We start from the raw sequence: 23,669 nt of genomic DNA on the forward strand, positions 1-23,669 counted from the left end.
CAATCCTCCTGCCACCATGATTATGTTCCTAACATTACATTTACCACCGTCAGTACTAGGGGCTTAAATTCACAAACAAAACGTAATTTACTCACAAATTATCTTAAATATTTTAAAACAGAAATCGCGTTCCTACAGGAAACTCATTGGATTAACGGTGACCAAATCAGACTAAAGTCCCATTATTTCCCTACACTATTTACCTCTTCATACACTGGGAAAAGTAGAGGAGTAGCCATCTTAATTTGTAAAAATATTTTATTCCAGCCTATTCATCTAGAACAAGACACAGAGGGACGATACCTCATACTTGTTTGTAAACTAAACAATACCTTATTCACCCTCGCCAATGTGTATGCCCCAACCAAGGCCAATTGAAATATATACGGAAGGTTTACTCTCTAATTGATAAACTTAAACAAGGTATGTTAATCCTAGGAGGTGATTTAAATTTAATTTGGGAACCCACCCTAGACAAATGTACATCGAAACCTGGAGGTATTGATGCCTTTACTAAGACTTCAACCTCTAAAGGGATCTCACTTATTAATATCAGCTCTTTGACGTGTGGCAGTCCCTCCACCCCACTAAGAAGGACTTTACGTACTTTTCCCCGACTCACCATTCTTAATCATGCTTCGATCATTTCTTTGTAGATGATTGAAGCAAATGAAATACGAGCCGCAAAGATCATCCCTTGTACATGGTTAGCCCATGATGCTGTTTCTAGCTCTATTCCAGGACACACTACACTCTCAGATAGGCCAATGTGGAAATTTCCTAATTATTTATGGTCTGATCCAACATTTTTAAACTCCATCCAAGAGATGGTTACAGATTATCTCATAAATAATCCAACAAACACAATATCCCATCAAATTAGATGGGCAGCCCTTATGTCCTGTGTTTGAGGTTTCTGCATTGGAAAAGTAGCAAGTCTGAGGAAGGAACGAGGGGCACCCCTAGGTAAACTAGCTAAAAAACAAGTGACTAGTCTTAATAAAACTAATTCAACTCCAGCCTTAACAGTGGAGATAGTCCATCTCATAGATCGCATTAAAGGCAAGTGAGATAAAGGGAGTACAAGAGGCAGCATTACGTTTCAGACAACTAATGTACTCTAAAAGTAATAAAGCTAACTCCCTCTTGGCAAAAAAATTCAGACACAGCTGCAACTGCTAGAATTCCCTTCCTTACTCATTGAGGACAAACAGCATATACACCTGCAGATATAGGGAAAACATTTGCCTCATATTATGCCAAATTATATAACATTGCAAATAGTGAATGACTGGTGGAAATATCACTGTCTGAAATCTCTGATTTTCTTAGGGGACTAAATTTGCCTACCCTTTCAGAAGAGGATGGGACAACTTTGACTCAGTCTTTTTCCTTGGAAGAAATCATGTTGGTACTGAAACAAATACAGAGCAATAAAGCCCTGGGTCCGGATGGTTTTACCGGGACCTTCTATAAAAAACTACATCCCTTACTTATAGTACCCTTGCAGAATTGTTTTCAACAAAATTGTAGAAGGAGGCCATATACTTAGGGAGTTTCTTGAAGCCTCTATTATACCTATTCCCAAACCCGGTAAAAATCCCATAAAATTTTAGATCAATTTCCCCTTATAAACCTAGATATTAAGTTGTACTCCAAGCTCAAAAACTGCATTGCAAAGAAAATGATTTGTGTGTTGAAGTAAAAGGATAATGTTAGATAATTCAGGATCTGAAGACAACTGCTGAGCTAAACTGTCCAATCAAAAATCAGATGCAGCAGTTACATCAGCCATAGAAATAACTGGTATAAGAATATATTCAGTATGTATATGCCCTTCTAAGATAAGATTCAAGCTTTCTATCTAGAGGGTCTTTAAAAGAAGTACTGTCTTCAATATGAATGGTAGTACGTTTAGCAAGAGTTGAAATAGCTCCATCAACCTTAGGGAATGTTTCCCAAAGATCTAGATTAGCAACAGATAACGAATACAATTTGTTTAAACCTAAAATAATTACCAGGTTTAGACCATTCTTTAGCAATCACATTAGAGATAGCATCTGGAATAGGAAAAACTTCAGGTGTAGTAACAGTAGTTTTAAATACAGAATTTATACGATTACTAGCTTTATCATCAGGAGGTTTAAGCTCCTCAATACCCAAAGTAAATAACAATTCCATCAAAAGAGAGCAAATATGTTCAATTTAAAAAAAAAAGAATGATACATTTCATTTTATGATGTAGGATCCCCTAAATCAGAGGAACCCCCATCAGTAGAAGATATATTAGTATGCTGTCAGGCAGTACAACATTCACTAGACTTATGAACACTTTGTAGCCCTTCCTGTTGAACTTTTGCACCTGTATACAGTCTGCAGGAGAAGTTGCCTAGGTAACTATTAGACTGGTTGGTCATGTGATCAAGTGAAACTGAAAGAAGAGTGTAAGACACAGGAGGAAGCAGACATGTCAAAGCAGTGAAGGTGTGTGTGAGGCCTGGCTGTGAGAGAGCTGCAGACTTCATCTTGTATAAAGTAACAGCATTCCTAAGCTGATTTAGTGTATGCTGCCAGCTGCAGTCTGACCCTGTGAGAGAGCTGTGGAGAAGAATGCAGACAAAGTAAATGACTGGCAGACCTTGCAGTTTTCTTTCAGCCTGTGCAGATGAATCCTGTTTAGTGGTAAGAAGTATCCTCTCCCCTTGTCATACTGACAGGGCATTCTGTCCATCACAGAAACTTATAAACAGCTCTTACTGTGGATTGCAGCTTCCTATGAGCTGTAACTGTTTAAATGCATGTGGATTACCTTAAAGGGCCCCAACATTTCTGTGCACCAACTGGTACCCATCAGCCATTAGGGTGAAGCCTAAGGGTGGGTTCGCAGGTGGTTTGGGAGGGTGCTGGGCCTGGTTAGATAGAGTTGGTGTGTTAGTTAGCCACTGTATTTCATGCCTTATTTTTATTTGTCATAATCCTTTAATACATGTTCATACTGTTTTACTGTTATTACTGTGTGTGTTGTAGTTATTTATTATGTTCCTGTCTGGGAAACCCATTCTTGCCCTGGATGCCCAGTCAGGTGGAGGCACTTCCACAGTCATGTACCCCAACTCCCAGGTAGCGGAGACTCAGGATCAGCCTGCAGAGCACATGGAGGTAGCTGGGGTAAAGACCCACAGGGGTAATTGTGGGCCTAGGCCAAACCCCGTTACATTTGGTGGTACTGCTGAGATAAATTGGGGTGCACCCAGTAAGGATACGTTAATTCCCCGGCCCATGCTCCCATTTGTAACAGATTGGGCCCAGCAACAGAAGGAACCATTGCATCATGCAGTGATGATATGCCAGGTACCTCCCTATAGTGAGATAAAACATGTCACCAAGTGCATAGCGATTGTACTGGGAAAAGAGATGGCTACCATCAGAGATATCCTGCATGATTCATACGGTCAAACTTACATGTTAGTATATTCCCATGCAGATTTGAGAGGCCGTCATAGGGATACATGTCTATACCTTCTTGAATCAGCTCCTGAAGGATATCGCTTAGTGTACACTCTCCCTGATAAGGAGGAAGGGGTTACACTGCATCAACCCTCCAGTATAGGCCGAAAAGACTTTAATTTATCAAGTTATTCCCAGATTCTGTCCCCTTTGTCAGAGAAACCAGCCAGGAGATTACCGGTTACCCCTGTAGAAACTGGGGCCATCCCCAAACGAAATGTCTACTTTTCCAGTGTGCAAGGGACAACTGCCCCTAAGACCCCAGATCTAGTGGTTCCCTCATCTCCAACATCCCCAAAACCAGGCGATTCCCTATTGAGAGCCACAAGTTCAGGAGAGAGTAACATATCTGAAATACTGCAAAAACTCTCATAAGCCATAGTAACAGCTACCCATAAGCCATAGTAACAGCTACCATGAGGGTGATGCCCAGCCTGAGCATTTTAATAGGACACTCCTAGACATGCTCGGGACTCTGAAACAAGTGGAGAAGCGGTCCTGGAGTAAGCATGTAGAAGCCATGGTCCACGCATATAATTGCACAAGGCATGAGTCTACAGGATTCTCACCCTATTTCCTAATGTTTGGAAGGGAAGCCAGACTACCGATAGATGTCCGGTTGGGGGTGTGCCCAGATGGGACAAAGTCAGACTCTCACTTCCAGTATGTGAGGACCCTCAGACAAAACCTTCACAGTGCCTACGAGTTGGCCACTCAAGCTGTGGCAAAAATGGAGGAACGCAAAAAAAGAAGATACGATACCAAAGTGAAGCATCGGGAAGTCCAAGCAGGAGATAAGGTTCTCTTCCGGAATCTAGGGGTACCTGGGAAACACAAATTAGCAGACAGATGGAAGGATACCCTATTTGAAGTTGTGTCTAAGCTAAAGGGGCTGCCAGTGTACAATATAAAAGGCCCAGAAGGCCGGATCAAAGCTTGGCATAGGAACCATCTACTACCAATAGCCTATATCGATGAAGAGGAAGGGAGTAGTAGTGAATGGGAGAAAAGCACAACGGAGAGTCCTGAAAATGAGGCAGTGGAGACCCCAGAAGCTCTTAGTGCTGATGATCAATGGTGGTCTCCTCCTGCTGAGGAAACACAGCACTTTCCTTCCTCTCCTCCCTTAGCCTCCTCTACATTGAATCCCAACAGCCCCAACTTTGTGCCTGGGACCCCAAAAAGAGACTCTTGTATCATGGGAAAGCCAGGGTCTAAAGCATCTGGTGACCTACCCACCCAAGTGGCCAGAGCTGAAGATTCCCAGGCACATTCTGGACTTCCTCAGAGAACAGAGACTGGGTACTAGAATACGACAGCCTCCCAGGGTTCTTACTTATGATCAAGTCGGAGAACCCAGTTATGTACATATAACCCAGGTACAGTCTAAAATGGTTGATTTTCTGTATGCGGTTGCGGACATTATGAATGTTGGAACCCCTCTGTACTAGAGTAAACTGTAAGATAGTTAACATTTGTTTATAGGACTGTTAGTGCATTTATTATTATTTATATGTTTTGTTTTTTTAATTTACCTCTTGGTGGAACCTTGCCAGTGGAAGGCAAGGATTTTATGAGGGGGAGAATGTAGCCCTTCCTGTTGAACATTTTCCTGTTGAACTTTTGCACCTGTATACAGTCTGCAGGAGAAGTTGCCTAGGTAACTATTAGACTGGTTGGTCATGTGATCAAGTGAAACTGAAAGAAGAGTGTAAGACACAGGAGGAAGCAGACATGTCAGAGCAGTGAAGGTGTGTGTGAGACCTGGCTGTGAGAGAGCTGCAGACTGACCCTGTGAGAGAGCTGCAGACTTCATCTTGTGTAAAGTAACAGCATTCCTCTGCTGATTTAGTGTATGTTGCCAGCTGCAGTCTGACCCTGTGAGAGAGCTGTGGAGAAGAATGCAGACAAAGTAAATGACTGGCAGACCTTGCAGTTTTCTTCCAGCCTGTGCAGACGAATCCTGTTTAGTGGTAAGAAGTATCCTCTCTCCTTGTCATACTGACAGGGCATTCTGTCCATCACAGAAACTTATAAACAGCTCTTACTGTGGATTGCAGCTTCCTATGAGCTGTAACTGTTTAAATGCATGTGGATTACCTTAAAGGGCCCCAACATTTATGTGCACCAACTGGTACCCATCAGCCATTAGGGTGAAGCCTGAGGGTGGGTTCACAGGTGGTTTGGGAGGGTGCTGGGCCTGGTTAGAGAGAGTTGGTGTGTTAGTTAGCCACTGTATTTCTTGCCTTATTTTTATTTGTCATAATCCTTTAATACATGTTCATACTGTTTTACTGTTATTACTGTGTGTGTTGTAGTTATTTATTATGTTCCTGTCTGGGAAACCCATTCTTGCCCTGGATGCCCAGTCAGGTGGAGGCACTGCCACAGTCATGTACCCCAACTCCCAGGTAGCGGAGACTCAGGATCAGCCTGCTGAGCACATGGAGGTAGCTGGGGTAAAGACCCACAGGGGTAATTGTGGGCCTAGGCCAAACCCCGTTACACTTTGTAAAGTCCTTTTACATTTATTTGAAGGCGGAATAGTAGTTATAGCCGTCTCTATGGCTGCAGCAATAAAATCTTTAATTTCTGCAGGAATACCTTTTGCACTAGACTGAAATGGTAATACAGAAGCAACTATTGCATTCCTATTGGCTTAAAAATTTTAATCAGCCAATAGGAATTAGAGCTTCTTAAATCTTATTGAGTGTTTAAATCAGCCAATAGGATTTAAGCAGCTCTAATTCCTATTGGCTGATTTAAAATTTTCAGCTAAAAGGAATGCAATGCTAACCCCAGTATAAAAGGGGTACCTTGCATTTGAATCCTCAGTGTGCGGCAGACAATCGCATGAAGAGGACCTCCACACCTCCGCCTCCTCGATGGATGAAGATGGACCTCCGCCTGGACCTCCACCTCTCCACATTGACCGCTCCACCTCCACAGGGATGAAGAAGATGCCGGTCCCTCGATGGATGAAGATGGAGCCGTCTGGATGAAGATGGAGCCACTGGGATGAAGATCGTTCAAGCTGGACTTCAGCAACTGTACCTAAAGAGGGGTTAAATATTATTAACCCCTAATCTGACATTGCCGCCACCTACATTATATTTATTAACCCCTAATCTACTGCCCCCAACATCGCCGCCACCTACTACATTTATTAACCCCTAATCTGCCGTCCCCAACTTCGCCGCCACTATTCTAAATTTATTAACCCTTTAAACCTAAGTCAAACCCTAACCCTAACACCCCCTAACTTAAATATAATTTAAATAAATCTAAATAAAATTACTATAATTAACTAAATTATTCCTATTTAAAATGAAATACTTACCTATAAAATAAACCCTAAGCTAGCTACAATATAACTAATAGTTACATTGTATCTAGCTTAGGGTTTATTTTTATTTTACAGGCAAGTTTGTATTTATTTAATAACTACCTAGCGAAAATAAATACAAATTGACCTGTAAAATAAAACCTAACCTATGTTACAATAACACTTAACACTACACTACAATTAAATTAATTCCCTACATTAAATACAATTAAATAAATTAAATTAAATTAGCTAATTCGCAAAAAAAACCCCCACTAAATTACAGAAAAAAAAACTAATTACAAGATCTTTAAACTAATTACACCTAATCTAATAGCCCTATCAAAATATAAAAGCCCCCCCCAAAATAAAAAAAAACCCAAGCCTAAACTAAACTATCAATAGCCCTTAAAAGGGCTTTTGCGGGGCATTGCACCAAAGAAATCAGCTCTTTTACCTGAAAAATAAATAAAAACATCCCCCCAACAGTAAAACCCACCACCCACACAACCAACCCCCCAAATAAAAGCCTAACTAAAAAAACATAAGATCCCCATTGCCCTGAAAAGGGCATTTGGATGGGCATTGCCCTTAAAAGGGCATTTAGCTCTATTACTGCCCAAAAGCCCTAACCTAAAAATAAAACCCACCCAATACACCCTTAAAAAATCCTAACACTAACCCCCGCAGATTCACTTACCGGGAGAAGTCTTCACCCAAGCGGCAAGATGTCATCAACGAAGCTGGCAGAAGTGGTCCTCCAGACGGGCAGAAGTGGTCCTCCAGACGGGCAGAAGTCTTCATCCAGACGGCTATTAGATTAGGTGTAATTAGTTTAAAGATCTTGTAATTTGTTTTTTATTTTCTGTAATTTAGTGTTTGTTTGTTTTTGTGATTTAGCTAATTTAATTTAATTTATTTAATTGTATTTAATGTAGGGAATTTATTTAATTGTAGTGTAGTGTTAGGTGTTAGTGTAACTTAGGTTAGGTTTTATTTTACAGGTAAATTTCTATTTATTTTAGCTAGGTAGCTATTAAATAGTAAATAACTATTTAGTAACTATTCTACCTAGTTAAAATAAATACAAACTTGCCTGTAAAATAAAAATAAACCCTAAGCTAGCTACAATATAACTATTTATTTTATAGGTAATTATTTAGTTTTAAATAGGAATAATTTAGTTAATGTTAGGAAGTTTATTTAGATTTATTTTAATTATATTTAAGTTAGGGGGTTTTAGGGTTAGACTTAGGTTAAGGGGTTAATAAATTCAGAATAGTGGCGGCGTCATTGGTGCGGCAGATTAGGGGTCAATAAATGTAGGAAGGTTGTGGCGACATTGGGGGAGGGAGATTAGGGGTTAATATATATAATGTAGGTGTCGGCGATGTTGGGGGCAGCAGATTAGGGGTTAATAAATATAATGTAGGTGGACGTGATGTCCGGAGCGGCAGATTAGGGGTTAATAAATATAATGTAGGTGTCGGCGATGTCGGGGGCGGCAGATTAGGGGTAATAAGTGTAAAATTAGAGGTGTTTAGACTTGGGGTTCATGTAAGGGTGTTAGGTGTAAACATAAAATGTGTTTCCCCATAGTGATAAAAAATATATGTGGTAAAAAATATATAAGTGGTAAAAAATATATAAGTGGTAAAAAATATATAAGTAGTAAAAAATATATAAGTGGTAAAAAATATATAAGTAGTAAAAAATATATAAGTGGTAAAAAATATATAAGTAGTAAAAAATATATGTGGTAAAAAATATATAAGTGGTAAAAAATATATAAGTGGTAAAAAATATATAAGTGGTAAAAAATATATAAGTGGTAAAAAATATATTTTTTAGCACTTGTCTATCACCTATTGGAATCAGAGGTCACCACTATTTGAGTCACGGACATTCACCCAATTAAGTAGAAGATCTTTTTGCTGAGGACTTATATCTCAAGGACTATTCCAGTTTTTATTCCAGTTTTTATTCCAGTTTTTATACAATACATTTTCACTGTATTGTTATTGTACATTTTAATTGTATATCCAGGATTGCATTTCTTTCCTATTGTATTATTTTTGTATTTGTAAAGTGTTTTTAGCATGGATCCATGAATTTGTTATTAGGTGTTTATACGCTTGAATAAACTTTTTTACTAGAAGTACCTTTGTCTCCATTAGGATAGGCGCCTTGGTTATTCATACACATTCTTTATATTCACATTGGAGACAGCTAGGAGTCACCACACTAAGGCTACTAGGTACAATTAATTGGCGCTAAAGTTACCATTTAACTTCATGAAACTGAAACATACAGTCAGCGATTTGAGGTTCATTCTGATTGACCACGTGCCACCCCTGAAGAGGGAGGGGATAGAGATCAGCGTTTACTACAAATTGAACTCAAATGGATCTACAAACTGAAAACCCTGTACCCCAATGGCCTGAATCATCAGTTGGATCGGCAATGTTTTCTGTAATTTATGGTTTTGGTATCGTTCCAAGTGGAGGACCAATTGTTGTCCATGTCAAAAATCAATCTGGTGTCACAGTTTTTAACTTTGTATAGTTACAAATTAGTTAGTTCACCATCATGTATGACATCTCTATACCCTAGGAGATTATATGCACTAGCTGAGATTATGGTTTGTGAGGATCCACTAGATGATCAACACTATGCTGGGATATTGGTGATATGGGCATCCCATGTCTATTCACTACCCTGCTTCTAGTGTGGGAAGTGGTGAACAATTAGACATTTGCCTTTTCAATCCTGTATTCAATATTCGCTTGCACCCTGGTAGCTGCCGCTTAAGTGGGAGTGCACTCTATTTTGTATTATATATATATATACATTAAGAACTTTACAAATTAAAGTGCCTTCCATAGCTGAGAGTGTCCTTTTAACCCCTTAATGACAACAGCACTTTTCCATTTTCTGTCCGTTTGGGACCAAGGCTATTTTTACATTTTTGCAGTGTTTGTGTTTAGCTGTAATTTTTCTCTTACTCATTTACTGTACCCACACATATTATATACCGTTTTTCTCGCCATTAAATGGACTTTCAAAAGATACCATTATTTTTATCATATCTTATAATTTACTATAAAAAGAAATTATAAAATATGAGGAAACATTGGAAAAAAAACACACTTTATCTAATTTTGACACCCAAAATCTGTTACACATCTACAACCACCAAAAACACCCATGCTAAAAAGTTTCTAAATTTTGTCCTGAGTTTAGAAATACCCAATGTTTACATGTTCTTTGCTTTTTTGCAAGTTATGGGGCCATAAATACAAGTAGCACTTTGCTATTTCCAAACCACTTTTTTTCAAGATTAGCGCTAGTTACATTGGAACACTGATATCTGTCAGGAATACCTGAATATCCATTGACATGTATATATTTTTTTATAGAAGACATCCCAAAGTATTGATCTAGGCCAATTTTGGTATATTTCATGCCACCATTTCACCGCCAATTGCGATCAAATAAAAAAATTGTTCACTTTTTCACAAATTTTTTCACAAACTTTAGGTTTCTTACTGAAATTATTTATCAAAATAACAAGAGTATTGCATTGAGCAATATTATAAGTTGACAAGCTTTCAGAAGAGTTCCTTCCTTTATCAAGTCAGAAGCACCACACATGTATTATGCCCAGCAGTGAAGGGGTCAACTAGGGAGCATGTAGGAAGCTTCTATGGTTCATTTTAGCTTTAGTGCTGTATAGTAGAGAACCCCAAGTATTGATCTAGGCAAATTTTGGTATATTTCATGCCACCATTTCACCGCCAAATGCGATCAAATTAAAAAAAAGTTTCATTTTTCACAATTTTAGGTTTCTCACTGAAATTATTTAGAAACAGCTTGTGCAATTATGGCACAATTGGTTGTAAATGCTTCTCTGGGATCCCCTTTGTTCAGAAATAGCAGACATATATGACTTTGGCGTTGCTTTTTGGTAATTAGAAGGCCGCTAAATGCTGCTGCGCATCACACATTTATTATGCCTAGCAGTGAAGGGGTTAATTAGGTAGTTTGTAGGGAGCTTACAGGGTTAATTTTAGCTTTAGTGTAGAGATCAGCCTCCCACCTGACACATCACACCCCCTGATCCCTCCCAAACAGCTCTCTTCCCTCCCCCACCCCACAATTGTCCCAGCCATCTTAAGTACTGGCAGAAAGTCTGCCAGTACTAAAATAAAAAGGTATCTTTGAATTGTTTTTATATTTTTTTAGCATATTTACATATGCTGCTGTGTAGGATCCCTCCTTAGCCCCAACCTCCCTGATCCCCCCCCAAACAGCTCTCTAACCCTCACCCTCTGCCTTATTGGGGGCCATCTTGGGTACCCAGTTTGCAAAAAAAATAGTTGTTTTTTTTTGTTTCTTATGTTTTTTTCTGTAGTGTAGCTTCCCCCCCACAGACCAACCCCCACCCCCTGACTGATGTTTTTTTACATATATACCCTCCCCTTTTACCCACTTTTAATATTAATATTCCTGTAGTGTAGCGGTTCCCACCCGCTCCCTCCCCATGCACACGCCCGCCCCCGCCCCCGCCTCCCCGGTCATCCCTGCCCATGATCCCGCCCCCTCCACATCACCAGGGCCATCGATAGCCGCCACCTGCCTCCCACACCGGCTTTCACCCACCAACGAAGATAGCCATTGATGTCCGGTGCAGAGAGGGCCACAGAGTGGCTCTCTCTGCATCGGATGGCTAAAAAAGGTTATTGCAGGATGCCTCAATATCTAGCCATCACTGCAATAACCGGAAAGCAACTGGAAGTGAGCAGGATCGTTTCCAGCTGCTTTCCAGACCGAGGACGTGCAGGGTACGTCCTTGGTCGTTAACTGACTTTTTTTAGAGGACGTACCCTGCACGTTCTCGGCCGTTAAGGGGTTAAACAAATAGATATATACATACCATAAGACACCCATCCACATATAGCAGACAGTCAAACCAGTACTGAAACATAACAGCAGAGGTAATGGTAGAGTAAAATAAAGTCAATCTGTAAAGGGAAGCAGCAAATGAATCCCTGCAACCAAATTTACAGAGAGGCTCATGAAAAGATTTCCCATAGGTGACAACATGGTATCATCAGGCAATACTCCCTCACATCCCTCAGACAAACACTGTACTTAGAGAGGAACTGGGCTTCAATATGCTTAGAAGCGCCTATCACTGAAGAATCAAGCACATCGTGATTCACCACTTCCTAAAGAAGCAAGGTTTTTAAACTGAGGTATGAGTTAGGTGGGAGGCATATTTATAGGCATTTGGGGTTTGGGAAACTTTGCCTCCTCCAGGTTGGAATGTATATCCCATCAGTAACAAGCTCATGGACTCTTGGCTTAAAAATTTTAATCAGCCAATAGGAATTAGAGCTGCTTAAATCTTATTGAGTGTTTAAATCAGCCAATAGGATTTAAGCAGCTCTAATTCCTATTGGCTGATTTAAAATTTTCAGCTAAAAGGAATGCAATGCTAACCCCAGTATAAAAGGGGTACCTTGCATTTGAATCCTCAGTGTGCGGCAGACAATCGCATGAAGAGGACCTCCACACCTCCGCCTCCTCAATGGATGAAGATGGACCTCCGCCTGGACCTCCACCTCTGCACATTGACCGCTCCACCTCCACAGGGATGAAGAAGATGCCGGTCCCTCGATGGATGAAGATGGAGCCGTCTGGATGAAGATGGAGCCACTGGGATGAAGATCGTTCAAGCTGGACTTCAGCAACTGTACCTAAAGAGGGGTTAAATATTATTAACCCCTAATCTGACATTGTCGCCACCTACATTATATTTATTAACCCCTAATCTACTGCCCCCAACATCGCCGCCACCTACTACATTTATTAACCCCTAATCTGCCGTCCCCAACTTCGCCGCCACTATTCTAAATTTATTAACCCTTTAAACCTAAGTCAAACCCTAACCCTAACACCCCCTAACTTAAATATAATTTAAATAAATCTAAATAAAATTACTATAATTAACTAAATTATTCCTATTTAAAACAAAATACTTACCTATAAAATAAACCCTAAGCTAGCTACAATATAACTAATAGTTACATTGTATCTAGCTTAGGGTTTATTTTTATTTTACAGGCAAGTTTGTATTTATTTAATAACTACCTAGCGAAAATAAATACAAATTGACCTGTAAAATAAAACCTAACCTATGTTACAATAACACTTAACACTACACTACAATTAAATTAATTCCCTACATTAAATACAATTAAATAAATTAAATTAAATTAGCTAATTCGCAAAAAAAAACCCACTAAATTACAGAAAAAAAAACTAATTACAAGATCTTTAAACTAATTACACCTAATCTAATAGCCCTATCAAAATAAAAAAGCCCCCCCAAAAAAAAAAAAAAAACCAAGCCTAAACTAAACTATCAATAGCCCTTAAAAGGGCTTTTGCGGGGCATTGCACCAAAGAAATCAGCTCTTTTACCTGAAAAATAAATAAAAACATCCCCCCAACAGTAAAACCCACCACCCACACAACCAACCCCCCAAATAAAAGCCTAACTAAAAAAACATAAGATCCCCATTGCCCTGAAAAGGGCATTTGGATGGGCATTGCCCTTAAAAGGGCATTTAGCTCTATTACTGCCCAAAAGCCCTAACCTAAAAATAAAACCCACCCAATACACCCTTAAAAAATCCTAACACTAACCCCCGAAGATTCACTTACCGGGCGAAGTCTTCACCCAAGCGGCAAGATGTCATCAACGAAGCTGGCAGAAGTGGTCCTCCAGACGGGCAGAAGTGGTCCTCCAGACGGGCAGAAGTCTTCATCCAGACGGCTATTAGATTAGGTGTAATTAGTTTAAAGATCTTGTAATTTGTTTTTTATTTTCTGTAATTTAGTGTTTGTTTGTTTTTGTGATTTAGCTAATTTAACTTCATGAAACTGAAACATACAGTCAGCGATTTGAGGTTCATTCTGATTGACCACGTGCCACCCCTGAAGAGGGAGGGGATAGAGATCAGCGTTTACTACAAATTGAACTCAAATGGATCTACAAACTGAAAACCCTGTACCCCAATGGCCTGAATCATCAGTTGGATCGGCAATGTTTTCTGTAATTTATGGTTTTGGTATCGTTCCAAGTGGAGGACCAATTGTTGTCCATGTCAAAAATCAATCTGGTGTCACAGTTTTTAACTTTGTATAGTTACAAATTAGTTAGTTCACCATCATGTATGACATCTCTATACCCTAGGAGATTATATGCACTAGCTGAGATTATGGTTTGTGAGGATCCACTAGATGATCAACACTATGCTGGGATATTGGTGATATGGGCATCCCATGTCTATTCACTACCCTGCTTCTAGTGTGGGAAGTGGTGAACAATTAGACATTTGCCTTTTCAATCCTGTATTCAATATTCGCTTGCACCCTGGTAGCTGCCGCTTAAGTGGGAGTGCACTCTATTTTGTATTATATATATATATACATTAAGAACTTTACAAATTAAAGTGCCTTCCATAGCTGAGAGTGTCCTTTTAACCCCTTAATGACAACAGCACTTTTCCATTTTCTGTCCGTTTGGGACCAAGGCTATTTTTACATTTTTGCAGTGTTTGTGTTTAGCTGTAATTTTTCTCTTACTCATTTACTGTACCCACACATATTATATACCGTTTTTCTCGCCATTAAATGGACTTTCAAAAGATACCATTATTTTTATCATATCTTATAATTTACTATAAAAAAAAATTATAAAATATGAGGAAACATTGGAAAAAAAACACACTTTATCTAATTTTGACACCCAAAATCTGTTACACATCTACAACCACCAAAAACACCCATGCTAAAAAGTTTCTAAATTTTGTCCTGAGTTTAGAAATACCCAATGTTTACATGTTCTTTACTTTTTTGCAAGTTATGGGGCCATAAATACAAGTAGCACTTTGCTATTTCCAAACCACTTTTTTTCAAGATTAGCGCTAGTTACATTGGAACACTGATATCTGTCAGGAATACCTGAATATCCATTGACATGTATATATTTTTTTATAGAAGACATCCCAAAGTATTGATCTAGGCCCATTTTGGTATATTTCATGCCACCATTTCACCGCCAATTGCGATCAAATAAAAAAATTGTTCACTTTTTCACAAATTTTTTCACAAACTTTAGGTTTCTTACTGAAATTATTTATCAAAATAACAAGAGTATTGCATTGAGCAATATTATAAGTTGACAAGCTTTCAGAAGAGTTCCTTCCTTTATCAAGTCAGAAGCACCACACATGTATTATGCCCAGCAGTGAAGGGGTCAACTAGGGAGCATGTAGGAAGCTTCTATGGTTCATTTTAGCTTTAGTGCTGTATAGTAGAGAACCCCAAGTATTGATCTAGGCAAATTTTGGTATATTTCATGCCACCATTTCACCGCCAAATGCGATCAAATTAAAAAAAAGTTTCATTTTTCACAATTTTAGGTTTCTCACTGAAATTATTTAGAAACAGCTTGTGCAATTATGGCACAATTGGTTGTAAATGCTTCTCTGGGATCCCCTTTGTTCAGAAATAGCAGACATATATGACTTTGGCGTTGCTTTTTGGTAATTAGAAGGCCGCTAAATGCTGCTGCGCATCACACATTTATTATGCCTAGCAGTGAAGGGGTTAATTAGGTAGTTTGTAGGGAGCTTACAGGGTTAATTTTAGCTTTAGTGTAGAGATCAGCCTCCCACCTGACACATCACACCCCCTGATCCCTCCCAAACAGCTCTCTTCCCTCCCCCACCCCACAATTGTCCCAGCCATCTTAAGTACTGGCAGAAAGTCTGCCAGTACTAAAATAAAAAGGTATCTTTGAATTGTTTTTATATTTTTTAGCATATTTACATATGCTGCTGTGTAGGATCCCCCCTTAGCCCCAACCTCCCTGATCCCCCCCCCAAACAGCTCTCTAACCCTCACCCTCTGCCTTATTGGGGGCCATCTTGGGTACCCAGTTTGCAAAAAAAATAGTTGTTTTTTTTTGTTTCTTATTTTTTTTCTGTAGTGTAGCTTCCCCCCCACAGACCAACCCCCACCCCCTGACTGATGTTTTTTTACATATATACCCTCCCCTTTTACCCACTTTTAATATTAATATTGCTGTAGTGTAGCGGTTCCCACCCGCTCCCTCCCCATGCACACGCCCGCCCCCGCCCCCGCCTCCCCGGTCATCCCTGCCCATGATCCCGCCCCCTCCACATCACCAGGGCCATCGATAGCCGCCACCTGCCTCCCACACCGGCTTTCACCCACCAATGAAGATAGCCATTGATGTCCGGTGCAGAGAGGGCCACAGAGTGGCTCTCTCTGCATCGGATGGCTAAAAAAGGTTATTGCAGGATGCCTCAATATCTAGCCATCACTGCAATAACCGGAAAGCAACTGGAAGTGAGCAGGATCGTTTCCAGCTGCTTTCCAGACCGAGGACGTGCAGGGTACGTCCTTGGTCGTTAACTGACTTTTTTTAGAGGACGTACCCTGCACGTTCTCGGCCGTTAAGGGGTTAAACAAATAGATATATACATACCATAAGACACCCATCCACATATAGCAGACAGTCAAACCAGTACTGAAACATAACAGCAGAGGTAATGGTAGAGTAAAATAAAGTCAATCTGTAAAGGGAAGCAGCAAATGAATCCCTGCAACCAAATTTACAGAGAGGCTCATGAAAAGATTTCCCATAGGTGACAACATGGTATCATCAGGCAATACTCCCTCACATCCCTCAGACAAACACTGCACTTAGAGAGGAACTGGGCTTCAATATGCTTAGAAGCGCCTATCACTGAAGAATCAAGCACATCGTGATTCACCACTTCCTAAAGAAGCAAGGTTTTTAAACTGAGGTATGAGTTAGGTGGGAGGCATATTTATAGGCATTTGGGGTTTGGGAAACTTTGCCTCCTCCAGGTTGGAATGTATATCCCATCAGTAACAAGCTCATGGACTCTTGCCACAAATTTGAAATATATATATATAAAATCAATAAAGAACGAATGCACTCTACAGGATTTTTAAATTGGTCACTTCTTTATTCAGTTGGAATAAAGAAGTGACCAGTTTAAAAATCCTGAAGAGTGCATCCGTTCTTTATTGATTATACACTATTTTGGAAGCACCCTGAGTAGTTAATTGATTATACGAGAGTGCTGGCCTATCTGACATATCCGTCGGGAGCACGGCTGGTTAGCGGTATTAAGATTTAAAATTAGTCTTGAAGAATGCTCATTGTAAGAGCTGAAACGTCAACCATGACATTTCACGCATAACACTTGATGTACACACATTACAAAATTCTTACTGACTATTTAAAATCCTGTGAGTGCACTCCTTTATTACTACGTTTTGTATCTGACATTTGAGGATTGCACCCAGGTCACTATTTGGACACATAGGATGGAGTGCTGGGACACCGGCTATTTGACATTATATATATTTAAGCATATACATATATATTTCCAACACCCCACTCCCGCCAACTTTACCCCCAAAATACTGCCTAGTGCAGTTGTTTTATTAAAAAATAAGAATGTTATATTTGTAAAAGGACAGGAAGTAGCCACTGACCTAGTGTGATGATAAGAGAGCAATTACCCAAATATATATATATGTATATATCTATTTCACCTCCGCTCAGTCTCACACCAAACCACGGGTACTATGGTGTATTTAAAACCCTATTGAGCTTATTGATCTGAGGGTGATCAGCAGAGGGTCAAGGGATGAAAAATAGAATTTACAAAATAGGAAATATATATATATATATATATATATATATATACACAGAATATGGTAGTCAGGACATAGGACTTGAATAAACTCCAGGTGAAGGTTTATGTATTGGATGTACTAGTAGAGTAATATAAGTAAGTTATATCCTTGAGATTGATCTCAGTATGGTTGCATATAAAAGGAGAAAGTAGCAGTAGCGACTGGATGAGTATTGACATATGAGAAAAACACTACATTAGAGTAGAGGCTTAAGCATTATAGGAAGACACACAGTCTTTGCAAGCATAGCAATTAATATCGGCAGTACAGGTAATTGGATATGCAGCTGCGTAGCAAGAACAAGCAGTAAGCAAAGGATAGTTCAGGAGAGAACTTGGCACACAGTGTATGCACACAATGTGTATAGTGGATGGTAAAAGATTTACACTTTACTGTACAAAGTTTGTAGGTCTGTGCCGTACTTGGTCTCCTGCCCTGCTGAATTGTTTTCGGCTTGAGTAGTGACGTCACATGCAACGAGTGTGTTCCAGGAGGCTGTGTCTTTAGGAACTGCGGTAACAGTAAGTCCGTTGCTGTGAGTGTAATGGATCCGATCCGGGATAGAGTTTGCCTGTAAGTCTGAAGCCAGAATTAGAAGAGTACTGTAAGTTAGAGTAACTACTGTGAATCCTGAGTTAACAGGGCAGGCTAGGAGAGCGCTGAGAGACATCAGATAGATTATCCAAATGAATCAAATTACCTAGCAAAGGTAAGATGGTGAATGACCCTTATATATGGTAATCTGGTCATGTGACAACAATATTTAAAGGGGAAGTGTAATTCTATAAATGATTGGAAGACATATTCCTGACACCTAGTAGACTGGGCAGTAATACATTTAGGAGGAGACTGTCCCACATCCAAATAAGCCTTATCTTCCAATTGATATTGTCAGAAGAAATGACTTTAGGCAAAACAAAATCATATTTAGTTCTCAAAACTGCCTTATCCTGTTGAACAACAAGATAAACAACAAAGAACAGACAAATCACAAACTGTTCTAGCAGAAGAAATGATCAAAAGAAACAGAACCTTCCAAGACAAAAGTTGAATATCCCAATCATGCATAGGAGGACCCTGCAAAACTCTTAAAACCAAATTAAGGTTCCATGGAAGAGAAATTGGTTTAATCATTGGCTTAATCCTGATGTAAGCCTGAACAAAAATTTGACTATGCGGAAACTTAGCAATCTAAAAGAGCTGAAATTGGTGGAGGGGGAAGGCGCCCCGAGATGGCCAAATAGCTAGAGAGTTCTGACCGATGCATAGTTAATGGTAATATAAACTGTCACTGACCGGCACAAAAAAAGATATACAGCGGTGACATGTGAGCCAGGCGACCCTAGAGATTGAAGGTTTTGGGCGATAACAGTATTTTGAAGATCCGAAATACTGTAACAAGAAACAGCAATACTGATCACGTGATTGGACCACCGAGCAAACAACGCCACACGGCCAGCTCCTGCGCTTCTGAGCATCCACTTGGCTTGCAGCTGATTTTTTAGCCAAAATCCTAGAAAAGCTTTTGTACAGGACATACAAGGCACCAAAACAGATATGCAGTGAGTACAGCAACACAAGGCTCCCCGTGTTATTCGGAAATGCACTTCTGCGTAGGGCGCAAAATACAGGAACCTCTTGTGAGAGGAACATTTATACACCACAATATGGGGGAAGGAGAAACAGAGACTGGCTAAATAAAGGTGGTTTTAATTATATTGGCCCTAAATACTGCAGTGTGAATAAGATGATTATTACACATCAGATGAGAGCTGCGCATGCCTATTACTTGATGTAATATACAAGCAGCACAGGTTCCCATAATCCTATAATAAACATAATCTCCAATATCATAAAGAACTGTTTCTGTGATAACACAGTGTCATGAAAGAAGGACTATTCCTGCCACTGAACTAAGCTGTTTTATTTTCCTCTGACTTGCTGAGAGACTTTATACATATATCATCTCATATATGAAATTAAGACGACTTGGCTATACTCTGCAATATATTGCATTCAGGAAAATAAAACATCACCTAAGTGTGCCTACTGATTTTATAAGAGTGACCACCACCGCTTGAAATATATATATTTGGAGAGAAATATACTTCTCAGATCTAGCTATATCGCAGGTTATAATTCAACAAATCCACATAGTTTAGCTCTTAATTGAGTTCCCACAAATCATTGTTATTAACCGTACAATATGTCCGCCAGGAAGATAGGGAAAATGGTCAGAAGCGCCAAATCAACATCTGTCAACATGTACTTCAAACCGGCTCATATAGATAAATCACAAGACTTAAAGAGTCAGGAAGATATGGAAGATTTGGAACTTGACAGTGACTCACAACCCTCAAAGGAAGACAGGGCCCCTGCCACTAAAGCAGATCTGAAGCAGTTTGTGTCTAAAAAAGACATAAATTCCAGTTTTGAAAAATGATGGGGAAAAATTGACAACATGCAAACCACAGGAACTAATAGCCTGAATGATATCAAACGAGACATCACAGACTCCAGAGTGGAATCTCTTGAGTAAAAAGATACCCTAAATGAGATGTCCTCGATAGATTCGAGGATCTGGAGAACAAGAGTAGGCGTAGTAATATCCACCTTAAAGGGATCCCAGAGATCCCATCTCATCCAAAGACCTATCTGATTAACTGCAACAGCTGTTTCGCACAGTTAAAGGTGAAGCTGAAAATACAGAAATTCAAATAGAGAGGGCACATCGGGCCCTCAGGCCAAAACCAAAAGATGGCACACCTCCCTGTTGACATCTAGAGATAGATATGAGATATTAGCTGCTAAAAAGAACCCTACGTTCAAGTTCCAAGGAAACATTATACAATTTTTTCAAGACCTCTGTCTCCGAACTCTTCAGAGACAAAGTGCATTAAAACCTATCACGACAATATCGAGGAAACATGATATAGCCTACATATGGAGTTTCTCTCCTTTGCACTATATGTTCACAAGAACAGTAGAGCTCTAACCATCAAGGGACATCACGAGATCCCAGATGTATGTGAATTTCTAGGATTGGAAATACCAGAGGGACTACCTCAACATTCAATAACAACCGATATAGAACCAAAGAAGTTACCTATGAAACCCCAGCGATCAAGATGGACTAAAGTGGCCAAAAAAACAACAAAAAACATAAACTCTACCCTGGGAGTTATCCCTTTACCACTACTAATTCTGCTCTGAGAGTTGGACTAATGCTAAGAGAGCAGAGGCAGTCAAGAGGTTGAAAATCTTCTATGTTAACTGGAGACATATTTGTCTTAAGATACATGATTCACACAGCTAAGAATTAAAGATACTTTCTGACTTAGTGACTTATGACAATTTAGAATACAATTAGTATGATTTTACGACAAAATGATCAGATGACACATTTATTTATATATATATATATATATATATATATATATGCTAGCACTCGCTAGTCTTTTTAAAAAAAAAACTCCTTTACTGTGAAAAGTAGTAACGTTTCAGGGACAAAGTATCCCCTTCCTCAGACACAGTGTATAAACATTCCAAACAATTTATAGTGCATACATATCAAAACCCCACCGCCAATGGTAGTCATAGTAACCACCCTGTCACATAGTAAACAAACATTGGCCTAGATTTAGAGTTCTGCGTTAGCCATTAAAAGCAGCGTTAAGGGGTCCTAACGCTGGTTTTGGCCGGAGGCTGGTATTTAGAGTCAGACAGGAAAGGGTCTAACGCTCACTTTCAAGCCGCGACTTTTCCATACCGCTGATCCCCTTACGCCAATTGCGTATCCTATCTTTTCAATGGGATCTGCCTAACGCTGGTATTTAGAGTCTTGGCTGAAGTGAGCGGTAGAGCCTCTACCGACAAGACTCCAGCCGCAGAAAAAAGTCAGTAGTTAAGAGCTTTCTGGGCTAACGCCGGTTTATAAAGCTCTTAACTACTCTGCTCTAAAGTACACTAACACCCATAAACTACCTGTGTACCCCTAAACCGAGGCCCCCCACTATAATAAATATTTGTAACCCCTAATCTGCCGACCACACACCTCCGCCACCTACATTATCCCTATGAACCCCTAATCTGCTGCCCCTAACATCGCCGACACCTACATAATATTTACTAATCCCTAATCTGCCCCCCCCCAACGTCGCCGCTACCTTACCTACACTTATTAACCCCTAATCTGCCGACCGGACCTCGTCGCCAGTCACTATAATAAATGTATTAACCCCTAAAGCTAAGTCTAACCCTAACCCTAACACCCCCCTAAATTAAATATAATTTTAATCTAACAAAATAAATTAACTCTTATTAACTAAAGTCTTCCTATTTAAAACTAAAAACTTACCTGTAAAATAAACCCTAATATAGCTACAATATAAAGAATAATTATATTGTAGCTATTTTAGGATTTATATTTATTTTACAGGCAACTTTGTATTTATTTTAACTAGGTACAATAGCTATTAAATAGTTAATAACTATTTAATAGCTACCTAGTTAAAATAATTACAACATTACCTGTAAAATAAATCCTAACCTAAGTTACAATTAAACCTAACACTACACTATCAATATATTAATTAAATAAATTACCTACAATTACATTCAATTAAATAAACTAAACTAAATTACAAAAAAAACAAACACTAAATTACAAAAAAATAAAAAAAGATTACAAGAATATTAGGCTAATTACACTTACTCTAAGCCCCCTAATAAAATAAAAAAGCCCCCCAAAATAATAAAGGTCCCTACCCTATTCTAAATTAAAAAGTAACCAGCTCTTTTACCAGCCCTTAAAAGGGCTTTTTGCCTGTAAAAAAATACAACCCCCCCCCAACATTAAAACCCACCACCCACATACCCCTACTCTAACCCAAACCCCCCTTAAATAAACATAACACTACCCCCCCTGAAGATCTCCCTACCTTGAGTCATGTTCACCCAGCCGGGCACCGATGGACCAAAAGAGGGCATCCGGAGCGGCAGAAGTCATCATCCTTTTCGGGCAGAAGAGGACATCCGGACCGGCAGACATCTTCATCCAAGCGGCATCTTCTATCTTTATCCATCCGGAGCGGAGCGATCTTCTTCCAGCCGACGCGGATCCATCCTCTTCAACCGACGCCTACTCGCCGAATGAAGGTTCCTTTAAATGACGTCATCCAAGATGGCGTCCCTCCAATTCCGATTGGCTGATAGGATTCTATCAGCCAATCGGAATTAAGGTAGGAAAAATCTGATTGGCTGATCCAATCAGCCAATCAGATTGAGCTTGCATTCTATTGGCTGTTCCGATCAGCCAATAGAATGCGAGCTCAATCTGATTGGCTGATTGGATCAGCTAATCGGATAGAACTTGAATTTAGGGGGGTGTTAGGGTTAGGGTTAGACTTAGCTTTAGGGGTTAATACATTTATTAGAGTAGCGGCGAGGTCCGGTCAGCAGATTTGGGGTTAATAAGTGTAGGTAAGGTAGCGGCGACGTTGGGGGGGGCAGATTAGGGGTTAATAAATATAATATAGGGGTCGGCGATGTTAGGGGCAGCAGATTAGGGGTACATAGGTATAATGTAGGTTGCGGCGGTGTACAGAGCGGCAGATTAGGGGTTAATAATATAATGCAGGTATCAGCGATAGCGGGGGCGGCAGATTAGAGGTTAATAAGTGTAAGGTTAGGGGTGTTTAGACTCAGGGTTCATGTTAGGGTGTTAGGTGTAGACTTAGAAAGTGTTTCCCAATAGGAAGCAATGGGGCTGCGTTGGGAGCTGAACGCTGCTTTTTTGCAGGGTTTTTTTCATCCCAAACTGCTCCATTGTTTCCTATGGGGTATCGTGCACGTTTTAGCTGCTTACTGCTACCGTAAGCAACGCTGGTATTGAGGGTTGAAGTGGCGGTACATTAGGCTCAATGCACCCTTTTTGGAGCCTAACGCAGCCCTTCAGACAACTCTAAATACCAGCGTTGTCTTAAGGGTGCGTTGGGAAAAAAAG

The 23,669-nt window shown here is 39.8% G+C and overlaps 1 protein-coding gene across 1 annotated transcript in view; it reads right to left on the reverse strand.

Moving 5' to 3' along the window:
- Positions 1-18,321, reverse strand: part of LOC128664946 (kininogen-1-like) — a 93,555-nt gene extending 75,234 nt beyond the window's left edge. The window contains exon 1 of the mRNA XM_053719737.1: positions 18,052-18,321. The gene's annotated coding sequence lies outside the window, so the exon portion shown is untranslated. The remainder of the gene's footprint in view (positions 1-18,051) is intronic.
- Between the last annotated feature and the right edge of the window lie 5,348 nt (positions 18,322-23,669).

The sequence above is a fragment of the Bombina bombina genome, chromosome 6, assembly GCF_027579735.1.
Source record: "Bombina bombina isolate aBomBom1 chromosome 6, aBomBom1.pri, whole genome shotgun sequence".
In the NCBI taxonomy this organism is placed as follows: domain Eukaryota; kingdom Metazoa; phylum Chordata; class Amphibia; order Anura; family Bombinatoridae; genus Bombina; species Bombina bombina.